The following is a 14,861-nucleotide window of genomic DNA, read 5'->3' as shown; positions in this document are numbered from 1 at the left end:
ATTTTATCTTTCATTTCAGCTGAGATTTAGAATTTCGTATTTCTATTCCTAATTTCATTTTCATTAATTTAGTTTTGTTTGATTATTTTTGAAAAAATAGAAGAAATCTTGTTCCATTAGCCCAAGTTCTTCATAAGGAAAGAAAGACAGGATTGAAAATTTGGCAAAAAAAATCTGTAAAAAAGTAACTGAAAGGTGAAAAAAAAAAAAAAAAAAAGGCTTACTTTTAAAAAAAAATAAATCTAATCCCATACAGGTCTTTGTACAGACCACATGCTAATGTTAAGCTCGTAAAGTAAATCATGGAAAAAAAAAAACAAAAAAAAAACCACACACAACATGGCATCATTATCTAAAAATCTTTATTTCTTCCTTTGTCATTTAAGAACAATGAGATCTGCAGAACAAAGTCACAGTGTAAAACTTTAAGTGCAAATGAAAATGTAAAAATAAACATCTTTGATTAGTGTCTACCCGCCCATTATATATGGACAACGGTTACTGCAAAGAAAATATAAAAATGTGCAATACAATATTTCTCAGCAGAATAGGCAACTAAAATATTTTTTTTTTAATTTTCTTAAAATCAGGAAAATTAGAAAAGATAAGTATCAGTTTTTCAAAAATGTTAAGAATATGATATTAAGTGCAACAGGTGTTATGGAAGAAGCCCCTGCAACATATTTTAGTGAAAAACATTTGTTCACTAAAAATGCATTTTGCTCTTCTTGAATAAGCTGCAAAGCATGAGAATTCCCATCAGGCTGCAGAAACACACACCTCAACACATTTCAGACAAGTTTGAGGCACCAGTCGCAGGAGAAACCAAAGAATGCATCAGATGTATTGTAGAATAAAGATGTGTAATTTTATAATACTCCTTTTTAAAGAACCAATACTGTAATTCAGCAGTTTGTCTTTAACCCTCAAAGACTTCTCACTCCTCTGTATTTTTATTTAGTTTCTTGTCTGTCATTGTACATGGCTACTATAGCGACTCCCGCCACTTTTATCAGTTAACAACACGCTGTCAACTGCATTTTAAAATAGACAGTGACAGCTCCTCAAAAATTAAGAAAAAAAACATCTCCATCTCCTCAGAAACAAGTCCTGCAGCTTAACATAAAATCTTTTCACTATCAGGATGCTGTGAGAGAACATTTGGGGAAAAAAGTTCAAAACTCAACTGAGACCAATGAAGTTTAAACCACGATCTCATGTTAAAGCACGACCAGGTTATTTGGCTTCAGTGAGGAGCGGGTTCGGCAACTTCAAATAATGTTAATGAGAGTTTTGTGGGATTTTCATGACCTTGGATACTCAAATAGCAGGTTAGCCAGTTAAAAGTCAACATTTTGGAATAATCGGTCTATGTCTTTGAGGGTTAACCGACTGTAGAAAACATTCCGTACTTAGATGAGATTCAAACAGAACAGGGATGTATCTTCCCTGACCTTCATTAACAAAGTCTGTATGTATTTAAGTCCTCACCTTCACCAGATGCAGCAATGATAGTTCTGCACAGCCCTCATCCTTCAGGAAAAAACCCTTATGCGGCCAAGCTTCACCAACTCCAGTGTTTACAATATGACCATCAGCATAACAGCGATCTGGGCCGTTTAGGCAACATGGTAGCAAATGTGCGTGCAGTGACCGATCACCGCAGTTATGAGTCAGTAGCGTCAAACGTATTCGCTGCTTTTCAACATGTTGCTTTGTTCCTTCTGCAACAGTTCTTGCTTCACGGGGATGAGCGTCAGCAGAAAAGACGAGACAGGAAGCAGGACAGCTCCACTTCCACCAGCAGGTAAACCAGTTTCATGAGTTCATCGCTGAAAATAAACACTTTTTCTCATCAGCAACTGGAATTCTGGCCATTTTACTTGCTGGGGAAAAAAATGGTATTAAATGGACACTGGTTCCCACGTGTCGTCACGGTGCTTGTGTCTCTGGGTGCATTAGCTGCTGCACTACCAGGTCTATATTTATGATGGGACTGAAGTAGAGAGCCCAGTAGAACAGGCAGTTGCACACGAACTGAGGAATGAAAGGCCACAGGAGGGCAAAGGCAAACCCCTGAGATAACATCTTCCACAGTGGTTCCGTATCTTTCGTGGCAGTGTCCTGAGGAAAGTGCAAATGTAAGTTAGTGCAGGTCTTTACTGTTAAAGGACTGATATTTTGCTTTTTTGAATTATGCATTTTTAAATATTTCCCCGTGGTCTACATAAACTGTAAATGCTATGCTTGGGTCTGAATTCTTGATTAATTCAACTCCATAGGTCCATCTTCAACCCTGTTTCTGAGTAAAGACACCAGAAAGGTCGTTTTGAGTGCGGCCCCTAACTTCGGAGCTAAATGTTCACTTCAGATACTATTTGTACGGTTATTTCCCAGTACAGAGGTCACCATCATGCAGCTGATGGAAAGTGTGAATTATAAGAATCTGTCTTTAGATTTTACTTGCCATTTGACGGACTAAGTACAAGTTGAAAACCACTGCCTTAAATTCATGTTATTAGAAGGTTTATAGTCTAAATGGTTGTGTTTTTGACCGTACATGTATTCCCTACCTGATCCTAGCTCTGGTCCACAGCCTCCACAGGGCACAGCCTTCCAGCACTGACAGTAGCATGGCGTTAACAATTATGAAGCGAGACGTCCAGTAGTGGACGGACAGCCAGTCCCAAGCAAACTCCGCAATCAGCTGGTACGGAAGCAGAGAGTACTTCACAAGAAACTCAGCCCACTGTCGCCAGCTGGGTTCCAACTGAGAAACACAGCAAAAGAAGAGAAACAAAACAGATGTGTATGGAAACATTCAGCATCAGATACTAATGTGGGACAGAAGAGTAAAAGCTGTTTAAACCATGAAGACCCAGTGCTACTTTTGTGGCAGTTCTCAAATTAATATTTCTCTATAATTAACCTTCAAGTGATTTATCACCATTTATTATAATATTATGCTCAATATTTTTGCATTTTTAAGTGAAAATGAGGTATTTTCCTATATCCAATGTAGTGTGATCATATAAATGGTCATTAAAGCTCAGATTAAGTTGAAGGTTATTCTATCAAAAACAGAGGAAACTGAAGAAAAAGGGACTTTTACAGTAAAATAGATCATTAATTGAACGACCAAGTGCGTCCATCCGCTGTCATTGATCCAACTCCATGGGTTTTACTGGTGAATCAATGTTGTAGAAGATGATGGTATTTCCATGCTCACTACGGAGCCTCGGAACATCCAAATGGGTCAAATCTGCTGACCATGAAAAGATGACAAACTGCATTTTACACCAATTATTTACATGTACTGATAGGATTAGTGGATCAACAGGTATTAAACAATTTAGATCAGGAGTTGATTTTGATCACTGGTGGATGTTTGGGTCTTTATGGGTTAAACCATGAAATATGGTTACCTTTACCAGGATGTTTAGTGTTCATTAAACAGCCCCTTTCCCACCGCAGAAACTTTTCTATGAACTTCTAGGAAACTCAAACTGCATTTCCATTGAAATAACCTGGGTGAAACTTTGCCTCAACCTGTGGGGCTGTGAGCTGAAGAACACGGATTGCTAGAACACACTTGCAGCGTTCCACACTTATGTTCACCCACCATAGCCAGTGTGCGTCTGCAAACTTGTTTCTTCGATTTCTACAAACTTCACTTCATTTGTGTTTTGATCATGTTAAAAATGGAGCAAAAGAAGAAAAGCTCCAAGAAGCAAACACACGACTAAAGAGTATATTCAGCAAATGTATTCAAAACAGCCTGGACCTTGTCAAACTTATTTGTTGAAGACACTCAAATGAATTTCAGCAGGACTTAGAGTCAACGACTCAAAATGACTGAGCCTCATTTGAATACATTTTCAGGAACCTTGAGGTAGAAATGCAATGCACCTGGTCTAAAACATCTGACTGATTCTCCAGGGCCTATAAAAGGCCTCTTCAGCCTGAACCAGGACTTGCTATTTCTGGCTGTTCTCAAACTGTCTGGAATATACCTGCAACACTACAGCGTCCACTGGAACTTGGAATGATAATCACTAAGAGGCTGATTTTAAAAGAACAGAAGTCCCCAAATCCTCCTTCTTTTCAAAGGTGGGTCAATGATATGTTATCATCGATACAAATGGAAAAGCTCAGGTCTTTGAAGACATGTTCTGTGAACACTTTTTCAAGAGCTTGGACTCCGTTTCTCACATACTTGGAGGAAGTTAGATTGGACTAAGGATTATATCTGTATACCAGTGACTTCCTGTCACTGTCCTCTGCCTCTGCCCCTCTTTCTTAAAGTAAGGACTGGCTAGTTAATTAATTAGTTAGTTATTACATGCATCTGAGGCATTGCTTTTGTGTTTTAATATAACTGAAAACCACAAAATAAAATATTAGAAAAACATTAGAAAAAAAAAAAAAGAAATGCAATGCACTTAGATTAAGAGGAATTCATTTACTCCGGTAAATACAAGTTCCGGGGAATCTGGTGGGAAAGGAGCTAATGTTACCTGTGTGTTGAGGAAGCTGCTCTCAGCTGATTGGTCAATATGGGTGATAGCGGGACAGCAGGTGTGCAGGAAGGGCAGGAAGGTTTCCGAGTAGTCGAATAAATATAAGTAGAAGAGCGTGAGGCGAGGGGAGCGCTTCAGTGCATACAGCAAAAACAGAGCCTTCCCTGCATTAGCAGCCTGACACAAAGACAGAAGAACATCATTTGAGTTGGAGAAAAAAAATATAAACATAAATAAGCTAAAAAAAAAAAAAAAAAGTCTGATCGATATACTGGGTTAGGATCGGTGAGACATTTTACTGTAGAGTAAACAAGTGAAGAGGAAACTCCATGTTTACCTTATATTCCCAGAGGTTCTGTGGTGGTTTGATTCCCAGGGTTTTACTCTGTCCAGTTCAGCCAGGACGGCTCGACGGTGAGCCTGGTTTTCGATGCTGGTAAGGGGGCTTTAACAGCTCTTCCTCTCCCAGCATCAACAACAGCCTAAGCAGGCAAAAAACACCACCACACGGAATGAATATAAAGTTAGTCAGTTAATTTAGTTAGTTTATTTCAGTCATATATGCATTTCAAAACAACAGAAGAAGAGAGAAATAATACAATTTCAATGAAAAAAACTCAGGCAGAAGCAAGGTGCCCGCTTACTTACAGCTTAAGCTACACAATACATGGTGTCAAGGAGAAAAAAAGCATTAAATAAGTTGCATTTAAGTAGATTAAATAAAATGTAGTGTTATTTCTGGACCTTCCATTGACGCTCTCCTGCTGGAAGCTTCTCTGTAGAGCTGAGCCCACGGTCCCAATGTTCCAGCCAGGACACAACCTCCTCTGGTGTCCAGTGGGACACAGGTTTACTGATCAGAAGGTCCTGGCGGTCCACAACGCCGTGCTCCAGTGATACACCAGCACCATCACCTGGACACACATGGAACAGCACAGGTTTATCCTGCTGTTACCACACCTGTATGCAACATGTATTTAAATGCAGAGGGGAGAGCTGGAAAAGCTGTTGTTTTTTGTGTAGCATGAAACTTCTCAAAGCCCAGAGGATCATGAGGTAAACCTGGGGACAAATTAAGGCCCTTAATGTACATTATAATGATGCTAATCATTCAGGGTTCCTACAAGTTAAATTTAAGACTTTTTAAGACCTTTTCAAGACTACTTAGAACAGAATTTAATGCCCATTTGACAGCTGTTCCCCTCTACTCATGTCAACCAGTCGAGAATGATCTTTTCTCCAACCAGATATTATTAAATTTGCACTTCCCCAATCTTACTTTTCACTTGTGAGCCGTCCCTTAAACTTCCCAAAGTCAGCTTTCTCAGGTGATGTGCGACTAACGGCTGCACGTGTGTTGGGCTGAATGTTCTGTGATCGTTTCTTACCAGGGGCTGCAAAGATAGTGATAACTGGTTCCTGATTTCAGTATAATGTCAGGTTGGAACGAAGTAGACTAACATTACTTTCTTTGCAACTTGGACATTTTCCAGACACATTTAAACACAACACAGCCAACAAGTTCATGGCAACATAACTTAAAACCTACCATATCAAATTTAATACCTTTAAAGACTTTTTTAAGGTTTTAAATGCAGATTTGTAAAGTCAAAACTTCTAAGACTTTTTAAGACTCTGCAGGAACCCTAATCATTGATCAACAGTGACATAACCATTTGTCCACAGAATTTCAGCTGCTAAGAGATAAAAAGCAGTAGGATACAATGTTTAATATTTACCTCCAGCAAAACTAAATAGACCATTTTCGCCCAAAAAGGAACTGAGACCAAATGTAAAGGCAAAGTACCCAGATGAGCTGCACTCATCTACGTTCTCTTATTTATTGTTTTATTGGCGGTTTAATTTTTAAATGCATGAAAACTAAAAAAAAAAACTATTTTCTGTGTATTTAGACTTTTAAGGTTTTTTTTTTTCTATTATTACACTTTCCTGTCCTTCCTGTTCTTTGGTTAACCTTGGTCTCAAATTAAGTAGATGAGATGTGTTTAATAAAGTGAAGTATCCTCTCACTACTGAACCCATCTTCAAAAAAAATACCAATATCAACAAAGTTCAGTTATAACTGACATGAAAAAGTTGAAATTATTCAATAGAGACTACTTTGTAGGAGGGAAAAAAACAAAGATGGGTAGATTTCTTAAAAATCCAAGAAAATTCATGACATTCAGATAGTTTTTTACACGTGACAAAAAAAAAGGTTCAGGTCACCTTTTAGTTCTCCTAGACCAACTTGGCTCAATAACAACATGTGTCCATGAGTGGACCCAAATCTGAACCATGTTGTGATCTCTGTCCAAACTCCCAACTGTCCACAGCAGCAACGCCACATGGCAGGACACACTCGGACTCTGGTCCAGGTGCCACATGGGCAAAATAACAAGTCTGTCCACATGATAACAACTAACATCTTCATCAAGTAACACTGAATGACACAGGAACAGTACAAATACCTTTGAACTGAGACAAACAGCAAGTTCGAAACCCATTACACACTTGTCACAGATTCAAATTTCGCATGTGGAAATTTGTTCATAGTTAAGAACAGAATCTAAACACACTCAGTGGAACGCTTACATAAATTGCTGTGAATATGTTTAATCCTGCATTCACGTGCTATGGGAATTATGGTAAATACTAGGTACAAACTTGAATATTGGACATGAGTGCCTCCTCACATTGTATTGTCCACTGGAGAACTGGGAAAAAATTTTGATACATGAAATAACCTTTGAATTCTCAACATGGCAGAGAGCAAGGAGGGATTCATCGTGAATGATAAACAATGATTTTATAAACATCCTGCTTCTGTTAGCTGATGATCTTCGCACATTTATAGTATACACATTGCAAAAACTAAAACTAAAACTAAAATGCTGTACCAGAAGAATCAACACGTCCAAAACCGTTTTACCCAGTAGCAGGTCACAATAAACTGTGTGTCAGCCATTTCTAATTTCATTACAACATAAAGCACTTGAACACAACACAAATGTAATCATGAATTCACAAGTGAAAAGGATCAGCTTTGCGATAGCACAATGAAGGCAGCCTAAGTGTAAAACCCAGCACAGAGTTTTGTTGCTGACTTACAGCCACACAGGTGAGTGCAGTTAAGACTCCAGAGAAGAAGAATCCTGCTCCTTTGTGCTCGTTTGTCCTCGCCTCCCCAAATTATCACCATATCTAAACACAGATAAATCACAGACGAAAGCTTTGATTAATACGAGTAATCACAGATTAGACTGAGGCAAGTTTATATGATAAACACAACAACAGTGTCTAGTTCTAAGCATTACATCACAAAGCCTGTTTCAAAGACATCTCTACCTCTGGAAGCCAGCAAACTCCGTGAGATTTGGGGTTTTCTTGGATCTCTGCTCTTCTGCGCTGCACCACTGTACTGAACAGCTTGTCTGTTGCATCTCTACAGAACAAAACATTATAGCAATAGAATCAGTAGAAAGAAATAAACAACTTTTATCAAAATGCATAAAATGTCATGAAACTTCCCCTGTGTGGGGGTGAAAGGTTAATGTAATTTTTGCAATAGCTATTGCTCATATTACAGAAAAGACCAGTTAGAATTATTCACAGTGGATTCCGGGAAACACGCATATGGATGATTATGAGGTCAGGTCTGTTGAAACGCAGAGTTAGAAACATTATTAGGAATATCAGGGTTTTCCCTTATATCACATGGCTTGGGTGCAGCACTGTAATCATTTTGGGAACCACCTAAGCCAAGGGTGTCAAACATACAGCCCTTGGGCCAAAACTGGCCTGCCAGAGGGTCTAATCCAGCCACAAGGAATTGCAAAGGTGTCAAAGTCATTTTAGTTCAGGGGCCACATACAGCCCAATAAGATCGCAAGAAAAATAATAGTATAATAACCTATAAATAGTTATCAAACCCCTAAACCAAAAAGTAAAAGCAGACTCTTGGATGATATTTATTGCATCATTTGCACATTGCCCAAATTCTTTACACAGATATGGTGATAATGTTTTGTTTTTTTCCAAAAAAATAACTGAAATTATATCTTTTAATTGAAAAAGATATTTACTTGTTTTAAGTCGTACAAATATGTACCTAAATCCTGCAAAATCTGATGAAAATGCAGGAATCCTGACAGCACCATATAATCAAAAAATGAACAAAAATGTTTACTTGTAGTTCAGATCAGAGAACCAGAGAAGGGCATTTAATAATAATCATTATATGCATTGATTAATATGAAGCAAGTATGTAATTTGTATATATGTATGTATGTGTGTGTGTGAGTGTATATATATATATATATATATATATATATATATTATATATATATATATATATATATATATATATATACAGGGTGGGGAAGCAAAATTTACAATGAACATTTAGTTTGTTTTTTCTCAGCAGCACTACGTCAATTGTTTTGAAACCAAACATATTGATGTCATAATCCATATCTAACACTATTATCCATACCTTTTCAGAAACTTCTGCCCATATGAGTAATCAGGAAAGCAAACGTCAAAGAGTGTGTGATTTGCTGAATGCACTTGTCACACCAAAGGAGATTTCAAAATAGTTGGACTGTTTATAATGTAAAGAAGACTGTTTATAATGTAAAGAAGAGAATGAATATGAGCAAAACTATTACGAGAAAGTCTGGAAGATACTATTAAAGAAGAATGGGAGAAGTTGTCACCCGAATATTTGAGGAACACTTGTGCAAGTTTCAGGAAGCGTGTGAAGGCAGTTATTGAGAAAGAAGGAGGACACATAGAATAAAAACGTTTTCTATGATGTAAATTTTCTTGTGGCAAATAAATTCTCATGCTTTCATAAACTAATTGTCATACACTGTCTTTCAGTCCTGCCTCAAAATATGTAAATTTTGCTTCCCCACCCTGTATATATGTGTGTGTGTGTGATATGTGTGTATGTGTGTGTGCGTGCATGTGTGTAATCTTTCAGTTTAAAAATGTATAAAAAGTGAATAATAAATTATAGAAGTTACTTGGAAGTTTGCATTACAATCAGCAAAAAGTTAAAAAATTTAAAAAAAAAAAATCATTTTAAATAAATCTCTCACATGCATTCAATCTGTATATCTACTATTATCTACCATTATGATGTGATATAAACCACCACCTTTGAGATGTGGTACAAATACATTTTAACACAAACAGTGATTTTGTATAGTTCTTATTATCAGACAGGAAATCATAAGCACTTTTTAAACCACATATATATACACATACATAAACCATATAAACATTTACATATATCCCTCTGAAACTCCGTAAGCATGATGCTCTGGTCTTTCTGCTTGACTTCTAAAACACATTTGGTATCCTGACAAGTTAAACCAGTTAAACCAGTGACACATTTGGAACACACCTTGGCTTCTGACACAGTGGATAGTACAGACGAAAACGTTCAGAGAATTAATGTCAAACTCATTTTAGTTCAGGGACCACATACAGCCCAATTTGAACTCAAACAGATTGAGGCGGTAAAGTAATGGCATGATAATTTAGAAATATGACAACTCCAACTCTATTTGTTTTAGTGCAAAAAAAAGTAAAATTACATTATGAAAATACAAGACAAACTATCCTTTATAAAAATGTGAATATTCATGCACACACTAAAATTTCCTAAGACAAATACATGCAATTTTAGAATTTATATCTCAGTTGATCATTTACACATGTGCATTACAACTTGCAGATCACAGTGGATCTAGAGAGACATAAAGCATTCAGTGACAGGCATCTGAAAAAAAATATAGCATTTAACTTTATGATCAAAACAACTGGTCAAGACTCAGTGGCACCCTTGACTGACAAAGTCTTCTATTTAATTTTTGCACTCTGCAAATTCCACCTGTGGGCCAGATTAGACCCCTTGGGAAGCCATTTTGCCGGCAGACCATAAGTTTGACACCCCTGGTTTAACATTACAAGTAAAAATCTAAAGCTATTTGTAGCTTTTCTAAATCAAAAAAACCTTTAGGACCACAAATAAATGATCTTTGTGTGGAAAAAAACATGACGTCACAAGAACAATGAAAAAACTGTGGATTTCTTTTCACAAAAAGGACACAAAATTCTAAAAACTATCAACTGAGAGACAAACAACCAGACTCTCGGCAGAATGAGGAGCTCCTGTAATGTTAACGTCACATGAATCAGAACCAGTTTGTCCTGTGTCTTTTCACCTGGACACAGTGCACAGTCTGTACACAGGTTTTATGAGAGACAGCGTTCCAGATGAAGTTCAGTCCAGTATTTTTTACTGAACCAGTTTCACAACTCTCTCCAATTCACATGGCCGATCATATGAATAGCTTCAGTGTGAAATATTCAGATATGGATGTTGTGCATTATTCTGTTGCTTATCTGTCACACGCCACCTTTTACATAATTTATTTAGTTCCATACAATAAATACATGCAAACTGTATGGCTGGATATCAAATCTCAGTAGTGTTTGGGTAACAGCCAAAATGTATATGTAACACTCACTATCAAAAACTAACAACTGAATGATGACACTGAAAGCCTGATCACATTTCAATGAATGTTTTCAATTAGATATTTGCTGATTTAAGTGACAAATTATTAAAAATTCAACTCTGACCATTTATGAAAGATTTTAGAACTTACTCCTCAAAGCAAAATACTGCTTTGATGTTTGCACCAACATGAAGGTAAAACACTGGGATTAGAAGCAAAACTACCATCATATTAACCCCATCCATCACACAAACACATTTTTAATCCCCATACAATTGGTGAAATACTGTTCTATACTCTGTGTAAGAAAGACAAAGTCAATACTGTTGTCAGAAATACAGAATTCAGTCATCATGTGGATGTGAAAATCATACCTCAGCAGTATGTTGACTTTGGGAAACCCTTCCCACTTCTCGCGGCACTCAGGACACTCGTTCTTGTGAGAAGACTCCCACCACAGAGCCAAACAATGGCGGCAGAAGTTGTGGCCACAGGTCAGAGTGGTGGGGTTCACCAGGATGTCGTAGCAGCAGTGGCATGAAAATTCATGTTCGGAGATGTTGGTGGTGGTTAGTGGCTTCGGCAGAAGAGATTCAGACGAGTAATGGGGTCATCCTTTAGGACTCCCAGACTATTACCTGTGTGCACTTCCATCTGATGAAACATATCCACGTCTGTAAGACAAGAAAAAGTAGCAAAACAGAGACTGAGTTAAACATTTAAAGATTTTTAAAAATGTGGAAACTCTTGCTCATTTCTTCACAGAAACAACTATCATCTTGTTATGTATTTTAAGAATAATATAAAACCGCCCATTACTACCCATATGACTTCTTCAGCTTTTGCTCAAGACCAAGAATTAACCTTATCAATGTTGACTGATAGTGAATTTTATCATGGCATTGTCTTTGGATGTGTTCCCCCAGTTTGTCGTGTCAGTAAAGCACATTTACTCTGAATTTGAATAACAAATTATACAGGCTACATGTTATATTAACCCTCAAAGACCTTAACATCTGCTGGCAACTGGAAGTTTCTTCTGATCTAAAATGTTTAACAACTCCTAAACTATTACTCCTATCAATACATGTAAACAATTGATGTAAAATGCAGTTTGTTGTATTTTCATGGTCATCAGATATGACCCATTTGGACGTTCAGAAGTTCCATAGTGAACATGGAAACACTGTCATCTTCTATGGATTCACCAGTAAAACCCATGAGTTAGGCAAATGACAGTGGTTGGAGACACTTGTTTTTATGGTCAGTTAATGATAGATTTTGGCTGAAAAAGTTGTTCATTAAATAAATAAATAAATATACACATATATACACATATATGTATATATGTGTGTGTGTGTGTGTGTGTGTATGATCTGTCAATTAAATATAGGAAAATATCAAATTATCACTGAAAAATGCCAAATTTAAGCGATAAATAAGTGGTGACAAAATCTTTGGGAACAGAGAAAAAAAATCATTTGGAAGTCTCCACAACAGTAGTTGTAGGTGTTAAAGGGTTAAAATACAGAGGTTTTACATTGAAGACGGTGGATACTAGTAGCTATTAGTACAATTGGAAAGGTGGTGGTCATCATGAATCATGAACCTGGCAAGCACACAGGAACTATACACTATTGTCACTTCAACGTTAAATATAGACATGATAAATCAGTGGATAACATGAAGAATTAACTTGTTACATCCTGTTATGTGGACGTAGCTACTCATTAATTGGCTAGCTAGCTGTTAGCTATTAGCTAGTTAGGTAAGAAGCAATGTTTGCTGCTCTTACGTAACGGTAGAGAGTTAAATCATTCAAGAACATGACGGATAACTGCATTTAATATCATTAGCCTTAAAACTGACGTGTCCGTAAACCGTAAAACAACAGAGAACACTAGTTTCCTGCGCTAAAGTGTCATAGTGCTAATGAACGTCGGTGCGTAAAGTACCGTCGTACCTTGCGTCATGACAGAGGATCACAACACATCACTGAGCTTCACTGGATACGGTTTGTCTGGAGATAAAAAACTGGGGCTAAAACCACGGAGGAGATAGATTTCTCTACTCGGAATGCCGTCGCCATAACTCCAAGCCGCTGCCGCTGTCGGTGTCTGTGGAAAACCCCACGCACACACACCTACGCAGTCAGCGTGTCATGCGTGTACCTGATGATGTGGAGGAGGAGGAGGAGGAGGAGGAGGAGGAGGGCTGGGGTCGGTGATGCCTGAAGTACAGCTTTTTTTTTTTTTTTTTAAAGAGTTGAAATGCAAACATTATACAAAGAACAGTATAAAAGTATAAAAAAAAAAATAACATGAAATAAGAGATGTGCCAGGGGTAATGTACAGTACAGCTGCTTCGGTCCATGTGGCTTGTTAAAGCTGCTCCAGGTCAAAGTTCACCCCAACTCCTGTCAGCGGTTTATTCCACGATAATAACAAAACAGTAAAATATTAACTGACACGCTGACTGCATGGAATGGACGCACTGTTTACCTTATTATCTGGTCATTAACCAGTAATATATGAATTACTCAGGTTACACACTGCTCTACAAATAAAAACTGAAATTTCTTACCAAAAAAAAGTTCATTTTCAACAGTATATCTCAGCTTATTATTAATACAATTTGCAGATCAGAGTGGATCTACAAATGTTGTGCATTTTTACATTTAGTAAAATGCATATCATTGTTGAAATTGCACTTATTCTAAAGACATTTAAGGTTGCTCATATTTTTTTCAGGTTTTTCACATTTTATTGTGAGAGGATAGTTTGTAAATGTATATATTTTCATAATGTAATTTCACTTATTTCCTATTAAACCACGACGAAAATTTGAAGTTGTCACAGTGCTGGATCACATTGGGCTGTATGTGACCCCTGAACTTAAATGAGGTTGACAGTAATCACATCTAACGTCCTCAAGGTTATTTTTGCACTTCCCAATGTTTTGTGCCTTTGTAGATCCATGGTGATCTGTACGTTGTGATAATAATGAGATGAGAAATAATATACCGCTCTGTAAAAAATGAAGAAACCACTGTAATTTCCTCTGAAATCAAGCACACCTTATTTTACTGATTAAACTCCTGATTCATGTCTTATTTGAGGAGAAGTGCAAACACCACTACTGTGGCCATCACTATCCTCTTACAATAGGTAAAAACAGTGCTGTTAGTACCGCAAAAGTAACTGGAATCCAAAAATAACTATTGAAAACTACTGGACTTCTGCTCTGACAATGTTCCCAAACTCTGAGGACTGGTTCTTGTATCAGGACAATGCTCCTGGCCTCAGCTAAGTCAACAAAAGTGTGGATGACAGACCACCAGATGAAGACCCTGTCATGGCCAGTCCGATCTCCAGATCTGAACCCACTTTGAAAACTTCTGGAGGAAGATGGATGGTCACAAGCCATGGAACATTGCTTAGCTTCTTGAATTTCTATGCCAGGAGCAGCATAAAGTCATCCAACAGCAATGGTGGAGAGCCAAGACACGTGAAAGCTGTCACTGAAAATCAGGGTTATTCCACCAAATACTGACGTCTGAACTTTTCCCAAGTTACAACATTAGTATTGTGTTGTTTAGAAATGAATATGAACTTGTTTTCTTTGCATTATTTGAGGTATGAAAACATTGCATGTTTTTGTTATTATGACTATGTGTCATGTTCTGCAAATTCATGCTCTAAACAACCATATTTTTATTTGGAATTTGGGAGAAATGTTGTCAGTAGTTCAGAGAATAAAACAAAAATGTTAATTTTACTCAAACACATACCTAATTTTGGTAAAATTA

General features: G+C 37.2%; 1 pseudogene; it reads right to left on the bottom strand.

Annotated features, from left to right (window-relative positions):
• Positions 1-345: 345 nt before the first annotated feature.
• LOC115417533 (bifunctional apoptosis regulator-like) lies at positions 346-13,026 on the bottom strand (annotated as a pseudogene).
• Between the last annotated feature and the right edge of the window lie 1,835 nt (positions 13,027-14,861).

This window comes from Sphaeramia orbicularis, chromosome 1 (assembly GCF_902148855.1).
Source record: "Sphaeramia orbicularis chromosome 1, fSphaOr1.1, whole genome shotgun sequence".
In the NCBI taxonomy this organism is placed as follows: domain Eukaryota; kingdom Metazoa; phylum Chordata; class Actinopteri; order Kurtiformes; family Apogonidae; genus Sphaeramia; species Sphaeramia orbicularis.
Note: the sequence above shows the minus strand (reverse complement) of the source record. Positions and strands in the feature narration are given on the sequence as shown.